The sequence below is a fragment of the Mytilus edulis genome, chromosome 11 (assembly GCF_963676685.1).
Source record: "Mytilus edulis chromosome 11, xbMytEdul2.2, whole genome shotgun sequence".
NCBI classification, from domain to species: Eukaryota; Metazoa; Mollusca; class Bivalvia; order Mytilida; family Mytilidae; genus Mytilus; species Mytilus edulis.
The window spans coordinates 28,588,616-28,614,487 of NC_092354.1; the positions used below are offsets into that span (position 1 = coordinate 28,588,616).

At 29.0% G+C, this 25,872-nt stretch overlaps 1 pseudogene; it reads right to left on the reverse strand.

The window, feature by feature from the left end:
- Positions 1-11,603: 11,603 nt before the first annotated feature.
- Positions 11,604-24,866, reverse strand: LOC139494137 (uncharacterized; annotated as a pseudogene).
- Between the last annotated feature and the right edge of the window lie 1,006 nt (positions 24,867-25,872).

Consider the following 25,872-nt stretch of genomic DNA (forward strand, 5'->3'; position numbering starts at 1 on the left):
CAATCAAACCTTTATTATAAAATTGTAATACTTTTTAAAAAAAATGTTACCGCTTTTTGGATAATTTATTCAGATGTTATCTTAAATTGACCATATTCTGAGGATAATTGTAAATGATACAACAGCAAATCTAATATTGGTATTTTGATGATATTTCGACATTTTACTGCAAAATTTGCCATTTTTTTTTATAATTGTAATTGATGTTACTTAAATCAGTCATTTGACCATGACAATTTTATAATAAGTATTGATAATTGTATTTGATGTTACCTTAAATTGGTAATGTTACCGATATACTTTTTAATATGTATTGACAGTTGTATTTAAATTCAATTTGAACCAATCAAATCTTTATTATAAAATTGTAATACTTTTTTAGAAAATTAAACCACTTTTTGGATAATTTATTCAGATGTTATCTTAAATTGACCATATTCTGAGGTTAATTGTAAATTATACAACAGCAAATCTGATATTGGTATTTTGATGATTTTTCGACATTTTATTGTAAATATGACAATTTTTTTAATATTTGTAATTGATGTTACCTTAAATCGGTCATTTGACCAAGATAATTTTCTATTATGTATTGATAACTGTACTTGATGTTACCATAAATTCGTCATATGACCGATATATTTTTAATATGTATTGACAGTTGTATTTAAATTCAATTTGAACCAATCAAACCTTTATTATAAAATTGTAATACTTTTAAAAAAAATGTTACCGCTTTTTGGATAATTTATTCAGATGTTATCTTAAATTGACCATATTCTGAGGATAATTGTAAATGATACAACAGCAAATCTAATATTGGTATTTTGATGATTTTTCGACATTTTACTGTAAATTTGCCATTTTTTTTGATAATTGTAATTGATGTTACTTTAAATCAGTCATTTGACCAAGACAATTTTCTAATATGTATTGACAATTGTATTTGAGGTCAATTTGAACCAATAAAAACCTTCATTAGAGATTTATAATACTTATTTAGTCGGTTTTACCATTTTTGTGATAATTGTAATTGATGTTTCCTTAATTCGGTCATTTGACCAAGACAACTTTCTAATTAGTATTGCTAATTGTATTAGAAGTGAACTTGAACCAACCAAACCTTTGCTATAAAATTGTAAACATTTTCAATAAATTTTTCCACTTTTTGGATAATTGATTCAGATGTTACCTTAAATTAACCATATTCTGAGGATAATTGTAAATAATACAACAGCAAATCTGACATTGGTATTTTAATGATTTTTCGACAGTTTACTGAAAATTTGACAATTTTTTTGATAATTGTAATTGATGTTAACTTAAATTGGTCATGTGACCGATATACTTTTTAATATGTATTGACAGTTGTATTTGAATTCAATTAGAACCAATCAAACCTCCTTTATAAAATTGTAATACTTTTTTTGAAAATTTGACCGCTTTTTAAATAATTTATTCAGACGTTACCTTAAATTTACCATATTCTGAGGATAATTGTACATAATACAACAGCAAATCTGATATTGATATTTTGATGATTTTTAGACATTTTACAGTAAATTTGACAATTTTTTGGATACTTGTAATTGATGTTACCTTAAATCGATCATTTGACGAAGAAAACTTTCTAATATGTATTGATAATTGTATTTGATGTTACCTTAAATTGGTAATGTTACCGATATACTTTTTAATATGTATTGACAGTTGTACTTAAATTTAATTTGAACCAATCAAACCTTTATTATAAAATTGTAATACTTTTTTTAGAAAATTATACCATTTATCGGATCATTTATTCAGATGTTACCTTAAATTGACCATATTTTGAGGTTAATTGTAAATAATACAACAGCAAATCTGATATTGGTATTTTGATGATTTTTCGACATTTTATTGTAAATATGACAATTTTTTTAATAATTGTAATTGATGTTACCTTAAATTGGTCATTTTACCAAGACAATTTTCTATTATGTATTGATAACTGTAATTGATGTTACCTTAAATTCGTCATGTGACCGATATATTTTTAACATGTATTGACAGTTGTATTTAAATTCAATTTGAACCAATCAAACCTTTATTATAAAATTGTAATACTTTTTAAAAAAATGTTACCGCTTTTTGGATAATTTATTCAGATGTTATCTTAAATTGACCATATTCTGAGGATAATTGTAAATGATACAACAGCAAATCTAATATTGGTATTTTGATGATATTTCGACATTTTACTGTAAATTTGCCATTTTTTTTTATAATTGTAATTGATGTTACTTTAAATCAGTCATTTGACCATGACAATTTTATAATAAGTATTGATAATTGTATTTGATGTTACCTTAAATTGGTAATGTTACCGATATACTTTTTAATATGTATTGACAGTTGTATTTAAATTCAATTTGAACCAATCAAACCTTTATTATAAAATTGTAATACTTTTTTAGAAAATGAAACCACTTTTTGGATAATTTATTCAGATGTTATCTTAAATTGACCATATTCTGAGGTTAATTGTAAATTATACAACAGCAAATCTGATATTGGTATTTTGATGATTTTTCGACATTTTATTGTAAATATGACAATTTTTTTAATATTTGTAATTGATGTTACCTTAAATCGGTCATTTGACCAAGATAATTTTCTATTATGTTTTGATAACTGTACTTGATGTTACCATAAATTCGTCATATGACCGATATATTTTTAATATGTATTGACAGTTGTATTTAAATTCAATTTGAACCAATCAAACCTTTATTATAAAATTGTAATACTTTTAAAAAAAAATGTTACCGCTTTTTGGATAATTTATTCAGATGTTATCTTAAATTGACCATATTCTGAGGATAATTGTAAATGATACAACAGCAAATCTAATATTGGTATTTTGATGATTTTTCGACATTTTACTGTAAATTTGCCATTTTTTTTGATAATTGTAATTGATGTTACTTTAAATCAGTCATTTGACCAAGACAATTTTCTAATATGTATTGACAATTGTATTTGAGGTCAATTTGAACCAATAAAAACCTTCATTAGAGATTTATAATACTTATTTAGTCGGTTTTACCATTTTTGTGATAATTGTAATTGATGTTTCCTTAATTCGGTCATTTGACCAAGACAACTTTCTAATTAGTATTGCTAATTGTATTAGAAGTGAACTTGAACCAACCAAACCTTTGCTATAAAATTGTAAACATTTTCAATAAATTTTTCCACTTTTTGGATAATTGATTCAGATGTTACCTTAAATTAACCATATTCTGAGGATAATTGTAAATAATACAACAGCAAATCTGACATTGGTATTTTAATGATTTTTCGACAGTTTACTGAAAATTTGACAATTTTTTTGATAATTGTAATTGATGTTTACTTAAATTGGTCATGTGACCGATATACTTTTTAATATGTATTGACAGTTGTATTTGAATTCAATTAGAACCAATCAAACCTCCTTTATAAAATTGTAATACTTTTTTTGAAAATTTGACCGCTTTTTAAATAATTTATTCAGACGTTACCTTAAATTTACCATATTCTGAGGATAATTGTACATAATACAACAGCAAATCTGATATTGATATTTTGATGATTTTTAGACATTTTACAGTAAATTTGACAATTTTTTGGATACTTGTAATTGATGTTACCTTAAATCGATCATTTGACGAAGAAAACTTTCTAATATGTATTGATAATTGTATTTGATGTTACCTTAAATTGGTAATGTTACCGATATACTTTTTAATATGTATTGACAGTTGTACTTAAATTTAATTTGAACCAATCAAACCTTTATTATAAAATTGTAATACTTTTTTTAGAAAATTATACCATTTATCGGATCATTTATTCAGATGTTACCTTAAATTGACCATATTTTGAGGTTAATTGTAAATAATACAACAGCAAATCTGATATTGGTATTTTGATGATTTTTCGACATTTTATTGTAAATATGACAATTTTTTTAATAATTGTAATTGATGTTACCTTAAATTGGTCATTTGACCAAGACAATTTTCTATTATGTATTGATAACTGTAATTGATGTTACCTTAAATTCGTCATGTGACCGATATATTTTTAACATGTATTGACAGTTGTATTTAAATTCAATTTGAACCAATCAAACCTTTATTATAAAATTGTAATACTTTTTAAAAAAATGTTACCGCTTTTTGGATAATTTATTCAGATGTTATCTTAAATTGACCATATTCTGAGGATAATTGTAAATGATACAACAGCAAATCTAATATTGGTATTTTGATGATATTTCGACATTTTACTGTAAATTTGCCATTTTTTTTTATAATTGTAATTGATGTTACTTTAAATCAGTCATTTGACCATGACAATTTTATAATAAGTATTGATAATTGTATTTGATGTTACCTTAAATTGGTAATGTTACCGATATACTTTTTAATATGTATTGACAGTTGTATTTAAATTCAATTTGAACCAATCAAACCTTTATTATAAAATTGTAATACTTTTTTAGAAAATTAAACCACTTTTTGGATAATTTATTCAGATGTTATCTTAAATTGACCATATTCTGAGGTTAATTGTAAATTATACAACAGCAAATCTGATATTGGTATTTTGATGATTTTTCGACATTTTATTGTAAATATGACAATTTTTTTAATATTTGTAATTGATGTTACCTTAAATCGGTCATTTGACCAAGATAATTTTCTATTATGTTTTGATAACTGTACTTGATGTTACCATAAATTCGTCATATGACCGATATATTTTTAATATGTATTGACAGTTGTATTTAAATTCAATTTGAACCAATCAAACCTTTATTATAAAATTGTAATACTTTTAAAAAAAAATGTTACCGCTTTTTGGATAATTTATTCAGATGTTATCTTAAATTGACCATATTCTGAGGATAATTGTAAATGATACAACAGCAAATCTAATATTGGTATTTTGATGATTTTTCGACATTTTACTGTAAATTTGCCATTTTTTTTGATAATTGTAATTGATGTTACTTTAAATCAGTCATTTGACCAAGACAATTTTCTAATATGTATTGACAATTGTATTTGAGGTCAATTTGAACCAATAAAAACCTTCAGTAGAGATTTATAATACTTATTTAGTCGGTTTTACCATTTTTGTGATAATTGTAATTGATGTTTCCTTAATTCGGTCATTTGACCAAGACAACTTTCTAATTAGTATTGCTAATTGTATTAGAAGTGAACTTGAACCAACCAAACCTTTGCTATAAAATTGTAAACATTTTCAATAAATTTTTCCACTTTTTGGATAATTGATTCAGATGTTACCTTAAATTAACCATATTCTGAGGATAATTGTAAATAATACAACAGCAAATCTGACATTGGTATTTTAATGATTTTTCGACAGTTTACTGAAAATTTGACAATTTTTTTGATAATTGTAATTGATGTTAACTTAAATTGTTCATGTGACCGATATACTTTTTAATATGTATTGACAGTTGTATTTGAATTCAATTAGAACCAATCAAACCTCCTTTATAAAATTGTAATACTTTTTTTGAAAATTTGACCGCTTTTTAAATAATTTATTCAGACGTTACCTTAAATTTACCATATTCTGAGGATAATTGTACATAATACAACAGCAAATCTGATATTGATATTTTGATGATTTTTAGACATTTTACAGTAAATTTGACAATTTTTTGGATACTTGTAATTGATGTTACCTTAAAAATCGATCATTTGACGAAGAAAACTTTCTAATATGTATTGATAATTGTATTTGATGCTACCTTAAATTGGTAATGTTACCGATATACTTTTTAATATGTATTGACAGTTGTACTTAAATTTAATTTGAACCAATCAAACCTTTATTATAAAATTGTAATACTTTTTTTAGAAAATTATACCATTTATCGGATCATTTATTCAGATGTTACCTTACATTGACCATATTTTGAGGTTAATTGTAAATAATACAACAGCAAATCTGATTTGGTATTTTGATGATTTTTCGACATTTTATTGTAAATATGACAATTTTTTTAATAATTGTAATTGATGTTACCTTAAATTGGTCATTTGACCAAGACAATTTTCTATTATGTATTGATAACTGTAATTGATGTTACCTTAAATTCGTCATGTGACCGATATATTTTTAACATGTATTGACAGTTGTATTTAAATTCAATTTGAACCAATCAAACCTTTATTATAAAATTGTAATACTTTTTAAAAAAATGTTACCGCTTTTTGGATAATTTATTCAGATGTTATCTTAAATTGACCATATTCTGAGGATAATTGTAAATGATACAACAGCAAATCTAATATTGGTATTTTGATGATATTTCGACATTTTACTGTAAATTTGCCATTTTTTTTTTTTAATTGTAATTGATGTTACTTTAAATCAGTCATTTGACCATGACAATTTTATAATAAGTATTGATAATTGTATTTGATGTTACCTTAAATTGGTAATGTTACCGATATACTTTTTAATATGTATTGACAGTTGTATTTAAATTCAATTTGAACCAATCAAACCTTTATTATAAAATTGTAATACTTTTTTAGAAAATTAAACCACTTTTTGGATAATTTATTCAGATGTTATCTTAAATTGACCATATTCTGAGGTTAATTGTAAATTATACAACAGCAAATCTGATATTGGTATTTTGATGATTTTTCGACATTTTATTGTAAATATGACAATTTTTTTAATATTTGTAATTGATGTTACCTTAAATCGGTCATTTGACCAAGATAATTTTCTATTATGTATTGATAACTGTACTTGATGCTACCATAAATTCGTCATATGACCGATATATTTTTAATATGTATTGACAGTTGTATTTAAATTCAATTTGAACCAATCAAACCTTTATTATAAAATTGTAATACTTTTTTAGAAAATTATACCACTTTTTGGATAATTTATTCAAATGTTATCTTAAATTGACCATATTCTGAGGATCATTGTAAATAATACAACAGCAAATCTGATATTGGTATTTTGATCATTTTTCGACATTTTACTGTAAATTTGACATTTGTTTTGATATTTGTAATTGATGTTACCTTAAATCATTCATTTGACCAAGACAATTTTATAATAAGTATTGATAATGGTATTAAGTCAACTTGAACCAATCAAACCTTTACTATAAAGTTGTAAATATTCTCCATATATTTAACCATTTTTTGGAGAATTTATACAGATGTTACCTTAAATTGACCATATTCTGAGGTTAATTGTAAATAATACAACAGCAAATCTGATATTGGTATTTTGATGATTTTTCGACATTTTACTATAAATTTGACAATTTTTTTGATAATTGTAATTGAGGTTACCTTAAATCGGTCATTTGGCCAAGACAATTTTTTTTATATGTATTGATAATTGTAATTGATGTTACCTTAAATTGGTAATGTTACCGATATACTTTTTAATATGTATTGACAGTTGCATTTAAATTCAATTTGAACCAATCAAACCTTTATTATAAAAATGTAATACTTTTTTAGAAAATTATATCACTTTTTGGATAATTTATTCAAATGTTATCTTAAATTGACCATATTCTGAGGATAATTGTAAATAATACAACAGCAAATCTGATATTGGTATTTTGATGATTTTTCGACATTTTACTGTAAATTTGACATTTTTTTTGATAATTGTAATAGAGGTTACCTTAAATCGGTCATTTGACCAAGACAACTTTCTAATATGTATTGATAATTGTATTTGATGTTACCTTAAATTGATAATGTTACCGATATACTTTTTAATATGTATTGACAGTTGTATTTAAGTAGCAGTCCATGTAAAAACTAGACAAAAGGTGATATACCAAGGTAGTGGGAATTTTATAAATTTTTCAGAGAATGTTCCTTAGATAACCAAAAAGAAAAAAAAATCAAACAAAAAAGCTGGAAAGCAACGTTTGCTAGGGAATTCCGCTTATTGATATTTGCCTAACAACAGAAACAAATTGCTCAAAATTTCTTCTGAAAATGCTCCACTTTAAAGAAAAGAATTATAAATCTTGCAGAAGATGCAATTATTAGATATATATTTTTTTACAGACGGTATACTTCCCTTAATTAAATTTGAACATCATTGATAAAAGGTAACAATACCTAAATTTTTCATTTTTTAGATTAAAATTTGAAAAAAAGCCAGACCTGTACATCTGAAACACCTATATATCACGAATAATCAACCTTATCACAGAAATTTTTCATTAATTTTTTTTGGGGATTTTAAAAGGTCAAAGTTCAAAGGTTAAAATAAAAAATGTCCAAAAAACATAAAAATCACACTGAAAGCAGGGTTTTTTTTCCTAAATTGTTTCAATTTATGGTAGATAAATGCATACATGGTTGCATAATATCAGGACCCTAATGTTCTTACTTTTCTTAATATTATGACCTTGACCCTTTACCTGAAGGTCATTTTTTTTTGACTTTTTAGAGTTTTGAAAGCCTTTTTGACAGATTTGTTTACAACTTTTCAATTATTCTCAATATCATGTGTGTTATAATAAATTATTTTTGTGAACATGGCTTGCAGCTATATATCATCTTCACCTTTGACTTAAAGGTCAAATTATTTTGTTTTTTTAATATGACACTCTTCCAGCAGAAATATCTTGATTTTGTGCAGGTTTTTGATATTTGCAATCTAACGACTTTCTTATAACTTGTTTTGCACCTCTGCCAACATGACCTTACACAAAAGACTGCACACAAAAGAACATAAATGGAGAATCCCCCCATATAACGTTATAAACTGACATAACTGATGACCAATTAAGCTGGCACAACCAAAAGTCAAACATGATCTGTGATTTATGGTAATATTATAAAGCAATGTGTATAAGTTTCATAACAATTGGTTGAGGAAAACTAAGAAGATAACAGTTACCAACTTTTTGATGTACAGACTTATGTTAATATAGATCAACATGGTTAAATTTAATGCCTTGTCACCTAGCGGTACCTATATGGTTGATTTATATGTCTGTGGGAGTTTGTCCCAGCCATCAAACAATATATTCTAAAAGTATTTTTTTCTGTCACCTTTGAGAAACCTTGTTTCTACTGTTATATCTACACAACACACAGCAGATTAATTCCAATATAACCTTTATTTGGAACACCTTATATTCAGCAAAACAGGTATTGATGACTGTGAATTTTAATTAAAAAGTAAAACATAATAGCAGTCATCCAGTTTCAAAACATTTATTTGTGATAAAATAACTACAAATAGATTTTTCACACAGGGCCTATGTACGACTCATTTGGATTAGTTACATATATAAACACAATTTATATACTGCTTATTTAACCCTAATAATTTACCTTTGTTTTATTAAAACAGAATGCAATTTACATCGTGAGTAAGACGACCATTTTCCCTTCCTGAAACCAGTTTTTTTATTCTAGTCACTTGATATATGCCTATTGGCATACATTTTAGGTTTTTTAATTCAAATTTAAAACTTACTTGCTTTAAATAACACAGATAATAAGAAAAAATACACACTATACTTGGATTTGGATTGTGGTTTGACACAGATGAATGTGTAACTTCTATTAATAATAAAAGGAATACACATACATTTACATATTGCTATATTAAACTGAAAGTACAGTTAAAATAAACAAGAGGCTCTCAAGAGCCTGAATCGCTCACCTTAATTCTTTTGGTTAAATCTCTCATCAATGATTATTTTGGCTTTTCAAATTATTTAAATGTTTTTTGGATCGTCCTATTTTCTTCAAAAGCCAAAAAAAAAAAATCATTTTCTCCGATGTTCTATTTTAGCCATAGGAGCTATGTTTCTTGACATACAAGGAAATAAAATATAAAATTTATACTAGATACTCTGAAACTCATTTAGCCTAAGTTTGGCTGAAATTGATACAGCAGTTTCATAGGAGAAGATTTTTTAAAGTAAGTCAACATGATGAACAAATTGTGAAAAAAGTCTTTAAAGGGCAATAACTCCTTAAGGGGTTAATTGACAATTTTGGTCAAATTGACTTAATTGAAGATCTTACTTTGCTGAACATTATTGCTGTTTACAGTTTATTTCTATCTATAATTATATTCAAGATAATAAACAAAAACAGCAAAATTTCCTTAAAATTATCAATTCAGGGGCAGCAACCCAACAACAGGTTGTCTGATTCATCTGAATATTTCAGGGCAGATAGATCTTGACCTGATAAACAATATGACCCAACGTCAGATTTGCTCTAAATGCTTTGGTTTTTGAGTTATAAGCCAAAAACTGCATTTGACCCCTATGTTCTATTTTTAGCAATGGCGACCCTGTTTGTTGATAGATCAAAACTTCGGATACAATTTATAAATTAGATACCCTAAGGAACATTCAGTTAAAGTTTGAAAGTATTTGGCCCAGTAGTTTCAGAGGAGAAGATTCTTGAAATAGTTTACGACGACAGACGACGACAGACGACGGACGACGACGGACGACAAGTGATGGCATAAGCTCACTTGTCCCTTCGGGACAGGTGAGCTAAAAATGATTAGAGTTATCTCCCCTTGCATATTTTAAGGAAGTATATGGAAACAAAATAAAGTAACTACATCTATATCAAGTAAGTTAATTATCTCCCTTTAAATATTTCAGATCACGAATATCTTCCTTTGTGCACATTCTATGGTCATGTACTTCAACTGTGTAAAGTTTCATTAATATTTCTACAGTCATTTAGGAGGAGTTGTGCTTACAAGACCTAATGCCACATATTGTGATATTTAAACTTAATAATTTCAATTATCTCCCTTGAAAAAAAACATCTGATAAGAAATATCCTCCTTCCTCATGTCTAAAGATGTATACAACATCTGTGTAAAGCTTCATCAACATTGATTAATCCATTTAGAAGAAGGTGTGCTTACAAGACTTGTTGCCATTTATTGCTATATTTAACAAAGTCAATTCAATTATCTCCCTTGAAATAATTTCGACGAGAAATATTTTCCTTCATGAACATCCTCAGGTTGTGTACTACAATCGTATCAAGTTTTATCAATATTAGTCCATCCATTAGGAAGATGTTGTGCATGTATACGAGACTTATCAGATGTATACACCCCCCCCCCCCCCCCAAAAAAAAAAAGAATTATGAACAAGAGTGGACACACTGAAATGTCTCGCCTGTTCTAGTGTTCATAATATAATTTATGTTGAAAGTATAAAAAAGCATTGTATACCACAAGCATTAATTAACTGTACTTGAGATGAAGGCGACACAAAAATCACATCATGAGGAAGATGTGTACTAAGTTTCAAATTGATGTGCCTCTAACTTCATCAAAAACCACCTTGACCAAAAACTTAAACTTGATGTGGGATGGAAAATCAAACAAATACACTATTGTAGATAAAAAAATGTTTCATTATAGACTTGTTTTACTTAAAAGCAGGTGTATTTTTTTTAAATAAAACAAGTTACTATTTTTAAAAGGCAGAGTGCCCATATTCATTGTATTTGGCTTGTCTTTTATTCATGAATTTCTTCAGTGAATTAGGTTAGAGTTTTTTTAAATATAAAAAAAGAAGGTAAATAGTTTTGCTCCATGGATCAGTATTTCAGAAAAAAAACATTAAACTTTGATTTATCATAGCATGTTATCTAACCAAAAGTGATTAACAGCAAAAATATGGCACAAGCAAATTAGGGGCCTAAACTACATGATTAAAAAAGTTTTTCACAATAATTGTTCAACAGCATCAGCCTTGTTTAAAGCAAGAATAACAGCATCAAGATCTTGGTCAATATCTGCAATTGGTGTTTTACATCTCTGCATAACAGCCAATCTGGAGAAAAAGGATGCAATCTGTCCAAGTTATAAATATTCTTTAGGGGTGAACCTTTTGTTTCCATTTTCATCCCTTGCCACTCTCATGTTCCTGACAACAGTTGAAGGATTAGCTTTAATTCCACTTCTTTCACCTTCTTCAAAAATGTTGCTCAAGTAAGATTTTACATTGTCTGAAAATCTTACAACCTTTCTTTCCTTCTTTAAGGCCCATCCCATTATTTGTTCATTGGAGCCTTGCTTTAACCCAGTCTCACATCTGAATTTGATTGTGTCATCAGTTAGGTTAAAGCACGACTCCTTCCATCTCAATTTAATATCATTAAAGGTGCTTCCTTTATGATCTTGGTGTTCATGGTTGCCTAGCAGACAATGGTTGTTCATGTCACTGTACGATTCAAAATACAGTATACAGCCAATTTCTGGACAACTGATGTTAAATGACTCTGAATCTGTCTGTTTTGGCATAGTTGGTTTTTTTATAATACCATCAGGTTGTGTAGGAATTGTAAAGTTTGCATGGACATCAACATTCAATTCTACATCATTTAAAGTACTATTTATAGAAATCTTCTTCCCATTTCCAATTTCAAATGCCTTCCAGGCTGTTATTGTGTCATCGTTGTTGAATCTGACATTTGAAATCTTTGTAATTGCCTTAATAGGACAGGTGATCTTCTTAACGAGAGAATTAGGATCTACAGCTACATATGCTGCTTGGCAGGATGTTACTCCACCATGTTTGTCAATGGCCATTTTCATATCTAAGGCAGTTAAAACATCACTACCAGATGCAGCTGATCTTCTGATTTTCCCTCTCATATGGGCAATCTTTGCGTCACAATATGATTTACCATTTTGTGGCTCACTATAGTCATACCGTGCAATTGTTATGCCTAAAAAAATAAAAATATACATGTACATTAATTCAACTTAATGACACCAGGGTTGAATTGTGTTGACAAGCCTTCAACATAACAGAGAACTTCCACACAAATTTTCAAAGCATAAATATCTCCATATTATGTGTTTATAGTATAGTATGCAGTAGATGATAGTTCAAATTTTGAGACACTTGTATGTAAACAAATAACACTTTTAAAGTCATCAATGAACTAGCTATATATATATTACGGTTATTTCTGGCAATTTGTATATTTCCCTTTGATCCAACTGGCTTATATTATCAGCCATGCGGCTCTTGGGCTGATATTGAACCTAGGGCTGATAATACATGCGATATGAAAAATGCCATGTTATGATCTTTTTATCATATGCTTCAAAAGTAGAGAAAAATAACAGATTCATATATTGATCCTTTTACGTGGTTCCCGAAAAGAAGTTGAAAGAGTAAAAAGTTCACGGACGTCGGACCCAAAATTTGATACATTCAATATGAACTCTTTCTATCATATGCCTCAAAAGAGAGAAAAAAAAATTATATGGACGAATCGACAAAGAAAATAATTCAACAATATACATAATGAACATTGTTTGGAAAAGTCTTTTTTTTTTAAAGTAACTTTCTAAATTATGTTTCAGAAAAAATGAAAAAATGCATTTATTTTTTTTTTATTTTTTTTAACTTAATTATATTACACAATATACTTTACCGTATTTAAATAATTGTTTTGTACACTATTTGTAATGTTTTTCAATGTAAACGTAGCATTGAGGTGTATTTTCCGGAATTTGCCGAGTATCACCGGAATGCCATGTGATAACGTTACGGTAAGCCATGTGATAACAATCGAAGCATGTGATAAACTTTTCATTTCAGCCCGCTAAGCACCAAATCGAAAAATATGGAAAAACTTTAATTTAATGCTATTATCAAACGGTTAAAATCATATGTTATTTAGTCTAAGTATATGATAATTTCAAATATCAATGTACTGACTGTATCACTAAAAATATAGGCAATGCATTGTGTGACATAATAATTTGTGTTACCTGCGATTTCTGTCCCAAAAAGCAAGACTTATGGATATAGTGATCTGGCAGCATATTAGTAATAGGTTAACTTTATTTTGTATGTGCGTACCTTGCAAGGTTCTCATACATGCACAGATAGACAATGGTTATTCTTATAGTGTATAATAGATTACCAATGAAATAATAAATGGTATTTATACCCTGGGATTTTAAAGTAAATTATATACTTAAAAACCCAGCTTTTTAAAGTAGATGATTATAGTGTTGTGGAGTTTGTCTATCTGAATTTAAGTGCAAAATGACATTATTTCTCTTACCAGTTGTTTCAGTGATCTTAGGTATAGCCAACCAAAGACTGCCACAATGGTAGCATCCTGCATTATCACTTCTCAAGTATACTGTGTTGATTCTGGGAAGCTGAATTTTTATTGTTCTTAAAGTGTTCTCTAACACGGAAGCTACTGCAACCCAATCTTGTTTAACTGCATCCATTGTATGTGTATATGTTCTTTGCTGCAAGTAAAATAAAAGGAATCTAAAAAAATATTTTACTAAAAAGATAATTATATAAAGAGGATCCTAAGAGCTTGTAATCTTTCACCGATAGTATAGAATAAAAACTGCCAGTTTATAGCAATATTTTTAAATTTTACTAGGCAACACACATACATATTTTGTGTGAGACAAACAAAGGTGCTTTAATATATCATTTATCTGATATTTTTGACAAATTTAAGCAATAGTTATTGGTGGTGACCATTTTTAATAGGTACTGGGGTCATCAACCTTAAATGTTGTAGTTTATTACATGCATGTATTCATAGGTTTCTCAAAATTTTGTTGAAATTGGCCCCTTCAATAATCTTGATTTTTTTTTAAACACACAGTTTGTTTATCTCCTCTGAATTGTTTTACATTGGCCATATTGGGACCCTTTTCAGCATACTTTGCTGAGGTGGCTAAGACTCTGTTAAAGGCTATAGTAGCCTTTAATTGCTTACATTAACAACAATTGGTCTTGGATGGAGAATTGTCTATAATTGGCAATCACACCACAAAGGAAAAAAAATGAAATAAAACATAGGTGAGGTCTATGAAGTTCAACTGACTATATGCATTTTGAATAAGGAAATTACCATTAAATTCTGATTTTCATCTTTAAACTCCTTTTTGTCCAAACCAATCACTCTGGTTCTCACGAAATGCTAAAGGAAGGAATTTCATAGCCCAGTCCATGATTATGAGACATTCTCCATCTTTCAATTCCTCTAATAGTAGGATCCTTGCTAGATCTTGGTTGACACCTCTTACAATATGACTCTTCCATTCAAGAATCTTAGCCTCAGCTACATCTATACTGGCCAGCAGATCATTTCTAACTTCATCTGGTATGTCTGCAAAATAAATAATGTCAACTAGATATAGTATGCCTTTAGTAAAATAGATATGGGCCTGATTAAGACCTCCTCTGGGTGCAGGATTTCTTGCATGTTGAAGACCCATTGGTTGCCTTGAGTTGTTTTGTATGTTTTGGTTGGGTTGTTGTCTCTTTGGAAAAAAATTAAAAAATTCAATTCCTTGCTTTTTATTAACTTTTTCTTTGTTTTCAAGAAAGTGTATTTTCTAAATCAAAGAAAACTTAAAAATCATGATTATAATCGTACTATGTTTTATTATTTGATGACACTAGGAATAATGAAAAACACTAGTATTATTGTTCTCTTTTTATATTGAACAGTAATGTGCACCTAATGCATAAACTGAGAAAAGTTTATCTATTCAAATCAAATTACAAAATAAACAGTGATTTAAATTTGTTAAGGTTGCAATAAATACCTAATTCAGAAAGACGTCTTTTGATGGTGGAGACTGCTTGTGGAAGTAAATTACATCTCTCACATACCATGTCATGCTGATGGTCGACACAGTGCTGTTGTAGATGTTGGTCTGTTGGATCACTCAAAGAATAATTGATACAGTGAGGCCTAAATTAAAATATTGTTTGTTTGCCCTTTTCCGACCCTATGTTTTGAAACAGGGTAGGTAGGTAGGTAAAATATTTTATATTTTTCCCCAGAAAAATAAGTTGGCTCGATATATTTTTTTTCATGGGTAGGCAGGTAGGTATAATATTTTATTTTATAGATACAAAATCTGCATAATGTCATTTTTGTCTGTTTTGCTTTTGCTAATAAGTTTCTGGGACTACGTTTTGAAAAAAAATATCATGAAGAATGTGAAGTTAATTCATATGCACTACTATTTTGTTTTCAAATATCAAAATATAGAGCTGTGCCGCATATTTTCAACGTTTATATATGCCTGGAACTTTGAAGAGTTTTAACTTGCACTAAAATTCTGTACTGTACGCTTACCTCTACCTAAAGGTTTTCTGTAAGAGATAACTTTGTCCTGGTAAAATATGTCCGGGCAGACATACATTACTAGTAGAAAAGGTCCCTAGTGTTTAAACTTGCGTGTGTGCCTATGTTTCCAATAAAAATGCTACAAGAATTAAACTCAATTGTCACGTATTTTACATCGCATTTATAAATGATCTGTATGGAAAACTTGGGCGATTTTACTGCCAAATATTCTCCACTTTACAGGCTTTTGTAACCTTTGGTTCATCATGTTCATGTCAGATATAAATAATATAGCAATGCTGGTCGAAGGCATTGTTAACATAATCATCCTGATCTACGGATCACAAAAGGCCATCCCTACATAGAATACAACGTCCGTTTACACAAAATAGTTTGTACACACGTTGATTATTTTGTATTAAACAAACTTTTTTGTAAATGAACCCTGCTCTTCAAGTATAAAGATACAGAGTTAACGTACGTCATATCATGGTTTCAAAGCGTTCAACATCGATTTCAAACAAATGCTTTGAAACTCTAAATGCAAGTGTGCATGTCAAACGCTCACGTGATACCAAACGGACTAGACCTTATACGATAAAGATAAAACCCGAGGATTCCGGTAAAAAAGTTTTGAGCGGGAATTACAAATATAAGATTTTTTGTAGGAACGAAAAAATAAAATAAAATAAAATCTTGCTGGTAAATACAAATAAAAGATTTTCAGGCGGAACTAATTGATAGGGTCGGTCGGTAAAGGGCAAACATTTATCACATTTCCTGAGGTGTGCTTTAAAGTCTGTCTTCAAGTAAATTTTACTGGCATTTAAACTGTCCTTGCAGTCACGCAACTCTACTTGCACTTCCTCATCAACAACATAGTTACCCATTTCCTTGACTGTTGTTAACAATGTCTCATATGATGCACCACCCATTTCCTTGACTGTTGTTAACAATGTCTCATATGATGCACCACCATCAGCGGCACAATTGTCGAGGCCTTTCAGGTTTGTTCGTCTTGAAGATGGACATGCATTTAGAATTTTGAATAAAGTGGATCTTGATAAAGGCAGGAATTCAGTTTCTGTACAATATTTTGTATACACGTTTATAAGAGTGGCATGACATGCAGTTCTCACTACTTCAGGTATTGTTACTGTATTTCCATTGTCCAACTTCATTTCCTTTACACCAAAGGATGAGACCTAGAAATCAAAAAAGGTTTAAGCTATTATTAGATAATTCAAGAACCTTAAAGAGAAAACTCGCATTACCATGCCCAAATAATTGTCACTAGTCAAACAAATCTTATCAGATTCAATAGTTGAAAGACTCATAACTCATACAAAAAGTTAGTTGATCAAAATCTATGTGTGTATACAAATCTTAACAAAAAGTCCTAATCATCTATAAAGTTTCATGATATTCTGTTTTATGGTTTCAGAGAAGTTTCACTGACCAACAGTTGCAGTTGCAGCTGAATATTATGAGCCCATTTTCTCATAGAAAAAAAACATTTAAATATCTAAAGTATCTTAATCAAAGTTTGATTAACAAAATCATAGTGTAAGAGCACTATTTTCACAAAATTATACCCCTGCATCTTGCAAAGTTCATGTTATTGTATTGGAAACCCCAAAAATCAATTTAAACAAAAACAAAAAAGGAGGTGCACAATGGCATTATATCATAAAGAATCTGAGAAAGTTTCATTTCTTTCAGATAAGTGGTTAATAAGGAGTTGCAGATACAAAGTATCTGGGACGAATGGACAGACGAATGAACGGACGAACAAACAGATTGATGGACTTCCCTATCACTATATACCCCTGCTTTTAAGGTAAAAATTTAAACACAAATGGACACATACCTGTGTGGATAATATCTGGCATTCTAAGAGTTGCATAGAACTCACTAAAATGATATCCCAACTACCCATAAACTTCAATAAACTAAATTAGTTTCAATTATCTCTCTTGAAATATTTTTGACCAGGTTTTTTTTCCCTTTATGCACATTCTCGGATTATGTACTGCAAGTGTGTAAAGTTTCATCAATATTGATCAAGCTGTTAATAAGAAGTTGCACTTACGAGACCTGTTAATACATATTGCAATATTAAACTCAATAGTTCAATTATCTCCCTTGAAATCATTGGACCAAGACTAATTTCCCTCATGCATATTCTCAGGTTGTGTACGGTAAGAATATTCAGTTTCATCAATATCAATATTTTTTTACCTGGTGAAATGATGGACTGAAGAAAAAATCTAAGGCATGGTCTAACTTGTCTTTATCCATCCTATGTCGAAAGACTGGGAGCTGTTTAGGTATTATAGCACCTGAATAAAAGCAAATATTTTTATAAATCACTAGTGGAAAGACTTAAGACATTTTATTTTCATAACATTTTAGTTTTCATATTACTGTTTCCTTACATTCCATAAGGCAAAGAAACAAATCTGGTAGTTAACACATTCAAAACAATTTATTCTGCTAAAAGGTATTCATATGCTTACTTAGCACATTTTGCAATTTCTTTTTTTTTTATGATAATAACATTTGTATCAATGAATCAATAAACAAAGAATGATGATAATAATCAAAAGGAGTAAGTACTTGGACTAAATATGATTAAAATCATTCTCTGAATGTGACTTTGACCTAAATGATATGACCTTTGGGAGTCAAATTCTGGAATAAAACAATGCAGTAATGCCTAGAAACAATTGTTATTATAGTTTTCTTACTGTGACCTTAACTCTCAACATCTGACCTTTGGTCAAGATCAAGATACAGTTTTTGAGTTATGGGAAAAAGCTGTGTCTGACTGAAATTAACTTAGCTGTTGTTGTTTTTAACTGTGACCATAATCTTTAAGAAATGCTCTATAATAGAGTAAGTAAATCTTTTTGTGCAAAAAATATTATTCTATTTTTTATTAATGAATTGAAAATCTCAATAATTTTTCAACTTCAACTTATGGTAAATATATAATATGTGGATATTAAAATTACCATGGCCATTAGTTTTAGCATGTTTCCTGGCTTCATTTATTGCATACACTGTCAGCCCATGTATAAGCTGTTGAAGATCTTTCTTAGTATGTGACAAGGCAATCAATGACAAAAGTTGCTGTTTTGTGTTTCTGTCTGTACTCTCCTGATGAATCTTTACAATGATCTCTTGAAGTTCAGATGAGTTAGCAGATTCTGGGTCTTTATCTTGAATCATCTTAAAAAGTGCCTGACTTTGACCTGGAGCTATACCTGAAGAGAAACCAATTCAGTTAGTGATTTTTATGTTATGAATATTATTATACAATTATGACCCTCAGCATGCTCAGGCAAAGTAAATATTCCAAATGTTAAACCCTTCAAAGTTTTTTTACTGAGGGCACAGTAAAAATGAAATGACTGTATAACGACCTATAGTTTTTAATTTCTGTGTCATATTGTCTCTTGTGAAGAGTCGTGTCATTGGCAGTTACACCACATCTTCTTTTTTATATTTTAAGGTTACAATTTTGGATATTCACCACTTATTAGGGGCACAATTATACAAAACAACAGTCTCCTTATTAATTTTTTATGTACATCTGGCAATTGGATTGTATCTTTTGAATTATTTTACACTGGTCATTCTGGGTCCTTTTATATTTTACCTTGCAATGTGAGTCAAGGCTCCAGGTTGAAGGCCAATACTGTGATCTATAATTGATCATATATGACATTTGGTATTGGATGGCAATATATCTCATTGGTAATTTTACCACATATTCTTATTTTTAAATTTATAGATTAATTTAATAGTCTACAGTTTTCAAACCATAGTACTGTATGTGGCTTGCCATTTTTGCTAAAATGGTCATTTTCTTAGGGAGATAACTCATTCTCAAAAGTTTTTGAACAGTGAATGACTGTAAATTGTTATTGTCCTTCCTTGCAATTGCATTTAAAAGAAAATTTAATAAGTTATATCATGTCATGTGTTTATGTATAATTTGTTTATGATATATAAGTAAAATATAATATATGAGAATGACTGTCATATCAAGTTAAAAAGGGACATAACTCTATATTATTTTTATCAGTGAGAGTCAGCTTCATAATAATTTATTTAATAAAAATAAATGAGCTTACCATTAAGGACAGTGTCAATGGCTGAAACTACTTTACGTTTCACAGTTCTTTTCGTGGAAGGTTTTAGGCTACTTATATCACTTCTCACTTGAAATTTGACAGGACTTGAATGGCCTCTACTTATGATGTCAATTCCTTTATTTAGGTCAGATAAAGATGTTTCCATATTTTCCTGACTCCAAGAAGAAATTTGTGACAAACTTTGTGACTGTGAGTCTAGGAACTGAAAGTTAATAAAAGAATGTTCAAGTTTTAATCTATACACATTTAGAAAGTATTAATCAATTCATATATTGTCATCACCATCTGTTCATTTTAAGGAGTAGCAGAACTGGTGCCACAAGTGGAGCAGTAACTGCTTACTCTTCATGAGCATTCTAGCCCACTACAGTTTTTGGGTGGGTTTGTTTTGCTCATTTTCAGCTTTTATTGTTTGTTCCTGTTTTAAATTATTTTAAATTTTTTTTCCATTCTATATTAAAATTCTTAACATAACTAAACAGAAGACTTGATCCCACTAACATGTTTAACCCTGCCACATTATATATGTATGTGCCTGTCCCAAGTCAGGAGCCTGTAATTCAGTGGTTGTTGTTTGTTGCTGTGTTATATATTTATTTTTTGTTCATTTATTATAGGATTAAACGCCTTTTTAAAGGAATTTTTTGGTGTATAAAGGGGACCAATTCACTTACAATAAAGTCCGAAGGACTTTATGATATGTTTGTGAGTGACTTGGTCCAGTTTATACACCAATAAATTCCTTTTTAAAGCCATTTAATCCTTAAAATTCTTTAACAACACGGATAAGTGAAAATAAGTATTTTTTTAACGTCGAGCCTGACAGTGTTATTTTAGCCGCCATTGGTTACAAAAAAAGTAGTTCTGTCAATGTCGTCTATCGAAAAAATAAACAACTTCAAGAGTGACGACCGGAAGTCTTCTCGACCAATCATATGAACGTATTCCCTAATATGCAAATAATATCAGAATTATTTGTACATTAATTTGGCCGTTAGTTTTCTCGTTTGAATTGTTTTACATTTGTCATTTTGAACTAGCTACCAGTAAGTGTGAGTACTCTCACATCTGTACTAATGGTCTTTTTGTTGTTGGGATGTATAAGTGCCAAGCTATGTTCACTCTGTTTTTGTTAGATGTATTTCTATTTGTATATATTTGATGAGTTAAGCCTTTTCAACTGATTTTTATAGTTCAATCCTATGTTGTTCTGTTACACCACTGTCCAAGTTTAGGGGAGGGTGGGATCCCGCTAGTATGTTTACCCCCCCCCCCCCCCCCCCCCTTTCCCCATCCTACCCCAAATTATGTATGTATGTGCCTGTCCCAAGTCAGGAGCCTGTAATTCAGTGGTTGTTGTTTGTTGCTGTGTTACATATTTGTTTTTTGTTCATTTATTTGTACATAATTAGGCTGTTAGTTTTCTTGTTTGAATTGTTAACATTTGTCATTTAGGGGCCTTTTATAGCTGATGTATGTCGTATAGGCTTTGCTGATTGGTGACCTATAGTTGTTATTTCCTGTATCATTTGGTTTTTTCCGAAGAGTTATCTCATTGGCAATTACACCACATCTTCTTTTTTATTTCAGCTAAACATACCGATTCATCATCAGATAGGGACTCAGCTGTCTTGCATGTGTGCGTTTCAATACTCGTGTCTTCCAGTTTTATTCTCTTTCTGTTTTGAATAGTCTAAAACATATAAAAATATCAATCTGATATTATGAGTTAAAATAATGTAACCAATATTACAGCAATAATAACTAAAAAGCTGTTGCACATGTTTTTTGTGTTCAATACCCAATGTGTTGGTGTTGTTAATTTTTTAAATGCAAAAATAAAAACTCTTCTCAATTTTGTCTACCATGTCCACAGTTAAATTTTTCATTTCCTACTTATATAATTGCTAACTTCAGATAATGCCAGTATGTGCATGAAAGAAAACATTTATTTCAGGTGTCATTATAACTCACAAACATGTACATGTCACATAATAATTTTTACAAACAAACTTCTGTTGATTCTAACAACTAAAGTAAACAAGTTGGCAGGAAACTTCTCAAATCAAACCAAATATTTACAGAACAGCTGGATCCATTATTCTTAATATGAAAAACTGTTTCCTAATGTTGCAAAACATTTATGGACGTCATACAATATGTTTCAACAATCTATTTTATTCTAAATATAACTTAGGAAGATAAGCAAACTAAATAAGAGTCAGATCAATTTCGGAAAAAAATGTCTTAATTTCGGAAAAGATTACGGAACATAAATTATAAATAGTTAGTTATACTACTTACATTTACAGTTTTACTTTGTTCAGGGTCAAACTCTTCTTTAGCAGATGATGCACTAGTTGAAACCTGTTCAAAGCCTCCAAATGGTTGTTCTTTGTGCTATAAGATTAAAACATAAAACAGTGTTTATGCAAATTTATTATTGTGATTTCATTATTTTACACCAAAATGAGAGAAAAGAAATCATGCTCTATTATTCATATATAAAAATCCAATATGTGAGTTTAAATTATTCTGATTACAACTGTATCATATTTCTCGCACTAATAAACATTGCAAGTATTTCCACATTTACAGAAGTTACAGTACTTTGTTCATTCAATAAATTAAAACTAAAAAAAGCAATGCATAGGTGTGCTGGGTGAGACCATTTTTTACCACTTAATTTTTGTACAAATAAATGAAATTTCATAACATATATATATATATTGAAGACCTGTTGGTGACCTTCAGCTGTTGTTTTTTTTATTTGGTCGGGTTGTTGTCTCTTTGACACATTCCCCATTTCCATTCTCAATTTTATATGCTAAATATATACATATATGATTATGCGTACATAAAATTTTCATAAAAGATTAAAGTTCTCATCTTATGCATATATAAAAGTTATTTCTAGTTTTTGGAGACCTTCCAGAAAAACTTACATGTACATCATTATCTTCAAACGACATTGAGTCAAGGTTTGGAATACCTCCTCTACATGTCCGACATATTCCTAAATGAAAAAAAAAATCAAATGCAATTGTAAATTTTAGATTAATATTAATGTGTGTAGGTCTTTTCAATATATGTTAAAATCCCCGAGGTAGGGGGCATTTGTGGAAAAATTTGGTTGATTATATTGGGACGCATTGAAACATGACTGGAGCCGGGCCCCCTCTTTTGTAGTCATTTGGACCCCCTTATAAAAATTATGGTTCAACCACTTATTACCCCTATCAACATCAAGAGGTAATCGTAGCTTTAGGCTGACATTAAGGATGATACATGTAACTGACCCACCCACCATTGAAAAGGCATATTCAATATACATGTAGTATAATCTTTCGAAATTGCAATATTTTTGTTATAAATAGGGGGTGCAAATTTCTGAAAAATTTCAATAATAACAAACATAATTCTACATTGAACATCTTTAAACCTGAGAAACACCATCTGAATATCTTTTTATTATCAAAATCCCCAGTATGATTTTTTACATGAATTTTCCCAGAAGTGAAAAAAAGCAAATTCTACTTTTTCTTTTATTTTTTCTTGATTGATTATAAAAATGTGAACAAATTGATAAAATAATAATTATAGAAAAAGTTTGAACAGGTACAACAGGGGGTTATATTGTATATAAAGTTCTTACCTGAACCAACTGGCACAAGTTGTCCTGTTGAGATCAACAGATGTCGGCTGACAATTGGGGTGACACCTCTGTCTGGCTTGGTTTTCCCTTTATGGTTGGGATGACTGCATGCAACACTCCTTCTCCATCTTATTCCAAGTGTGGCCCGATGGTGTGGACATATTGTATAATCACAAAACAAAGTGAAAATACCAAGACGGAAAAAAATTAAATGGCCTTCTGATGGAATGCAGGTTTTTGAGAGTTGTAGTGATTGTAAATGGCTGTTAATATTAATGTTGCAGCTGCTTATTGTAATAAGATTATGTTCTGATGGAAAATAGTTGGAAAAACCACATCTACTGTTAGAAAAAATTGAAATGCTGCAGTTTCTTTCTGTCCATGGAGCGTCTGCCATTGTTTATATTTCCCTCTAATGTAGTATACCTATTTTCTTTTGCTGAAGATTTCCGTCGGGGGAGATAATAACATGGCAATTTAAAAAAAAATTTCAAACGGTTTTTTATTATCAATTCAAAAAATCCCAAGATTTTTTTTGTTTTATTTGATAGATATAACAATTGTCTTTCTATCTATATATAACTTATCATATATTTTTTCTAGCCTTAAGAAAAAATTAATGAAAAATATGTGTAATTTTACATAGGACAAATAGGCAAAAATCCTGAAAATGAAACCTCTAGTAAAAAGCAGCAGTTTGAATGATGAATATAAAAATTGTGAATGATGCATTATTTTGACCTTTTTGAAGTATTTATTGCAGTTTTGGGTCATTTGATAAGATAAGGTATATCACATTTTAGTTAATTTGTCAGGTTCTTACATGGACTGCTACTTAAATTCAATTTGAACCAACCAAACCTTTATTATAAAATTGTAATACTTTTTTAGAAAATTATACCACTTTTTGGATAATTTATTCACATGTTATCTTAAATTGACCATATTCTGAGAATAATTGTAAATAATACAACAGCAAATCTGATATTGGTATTTTGATGATTTTTCGACATTTTACTGTAAATTTGACAATTTTTTTGATAATTGTAATTGATGTTACCTTAAATCAGTCATTTGACCAAGACAATTTTATAATAATTATTGATTTTTGTATTAAAAGTCAACTTGGACCAATCAAACCTTTAATATAAAATTGTAAAATTCTCCATATATTTAACCACTTTTTGGATAATTTATTCAGATGTTACCTTAAATTGACCTTATTCTGAGGTTAATTGTAAATAATACAACAGCAAATCTGATATTGGTATTTTGATGATATTTCGACATTTTACTGTAAATTTGACAATTTTTTGGATAATTGTAATTGATGTTACCTTAAATCGGTCATTTGACCAAGACAACTTTCTAATATGTATTGATAATTGTAATTGATGTTACCTTACATTGGTAATGTTACCGATATACTTTTTAATATGTATTGACAGTTGTATTTAAATTCAATTTGAACCAATCAAACCTTTATTATAAAATTGTAATACTTTTTTAGAAAATTATACCACTTTTTGGATAATTTATTCACATGTTATCTTAAATTGACCATATTCTGAGGATAATTGTAAATAATACAACAGCAAATCTGATATTGGTATTTTGATGATTTTTCGACATTTTACTGTAAATTTGACAATTTTTTTGATAATTGTAATTGATGTTACCTTAAATCAGTCATTTGACCAAGACAATATTATAATAATTATTGATTTTTGTATTAAAAGTCAACTTGAACCAATCAAACCTTTACTATCAAATTGTAATACTTTTTTTATAAAATTATACCACTTTTTGGATAATTTATTCACATGTTATCTTAAATTGACCATAT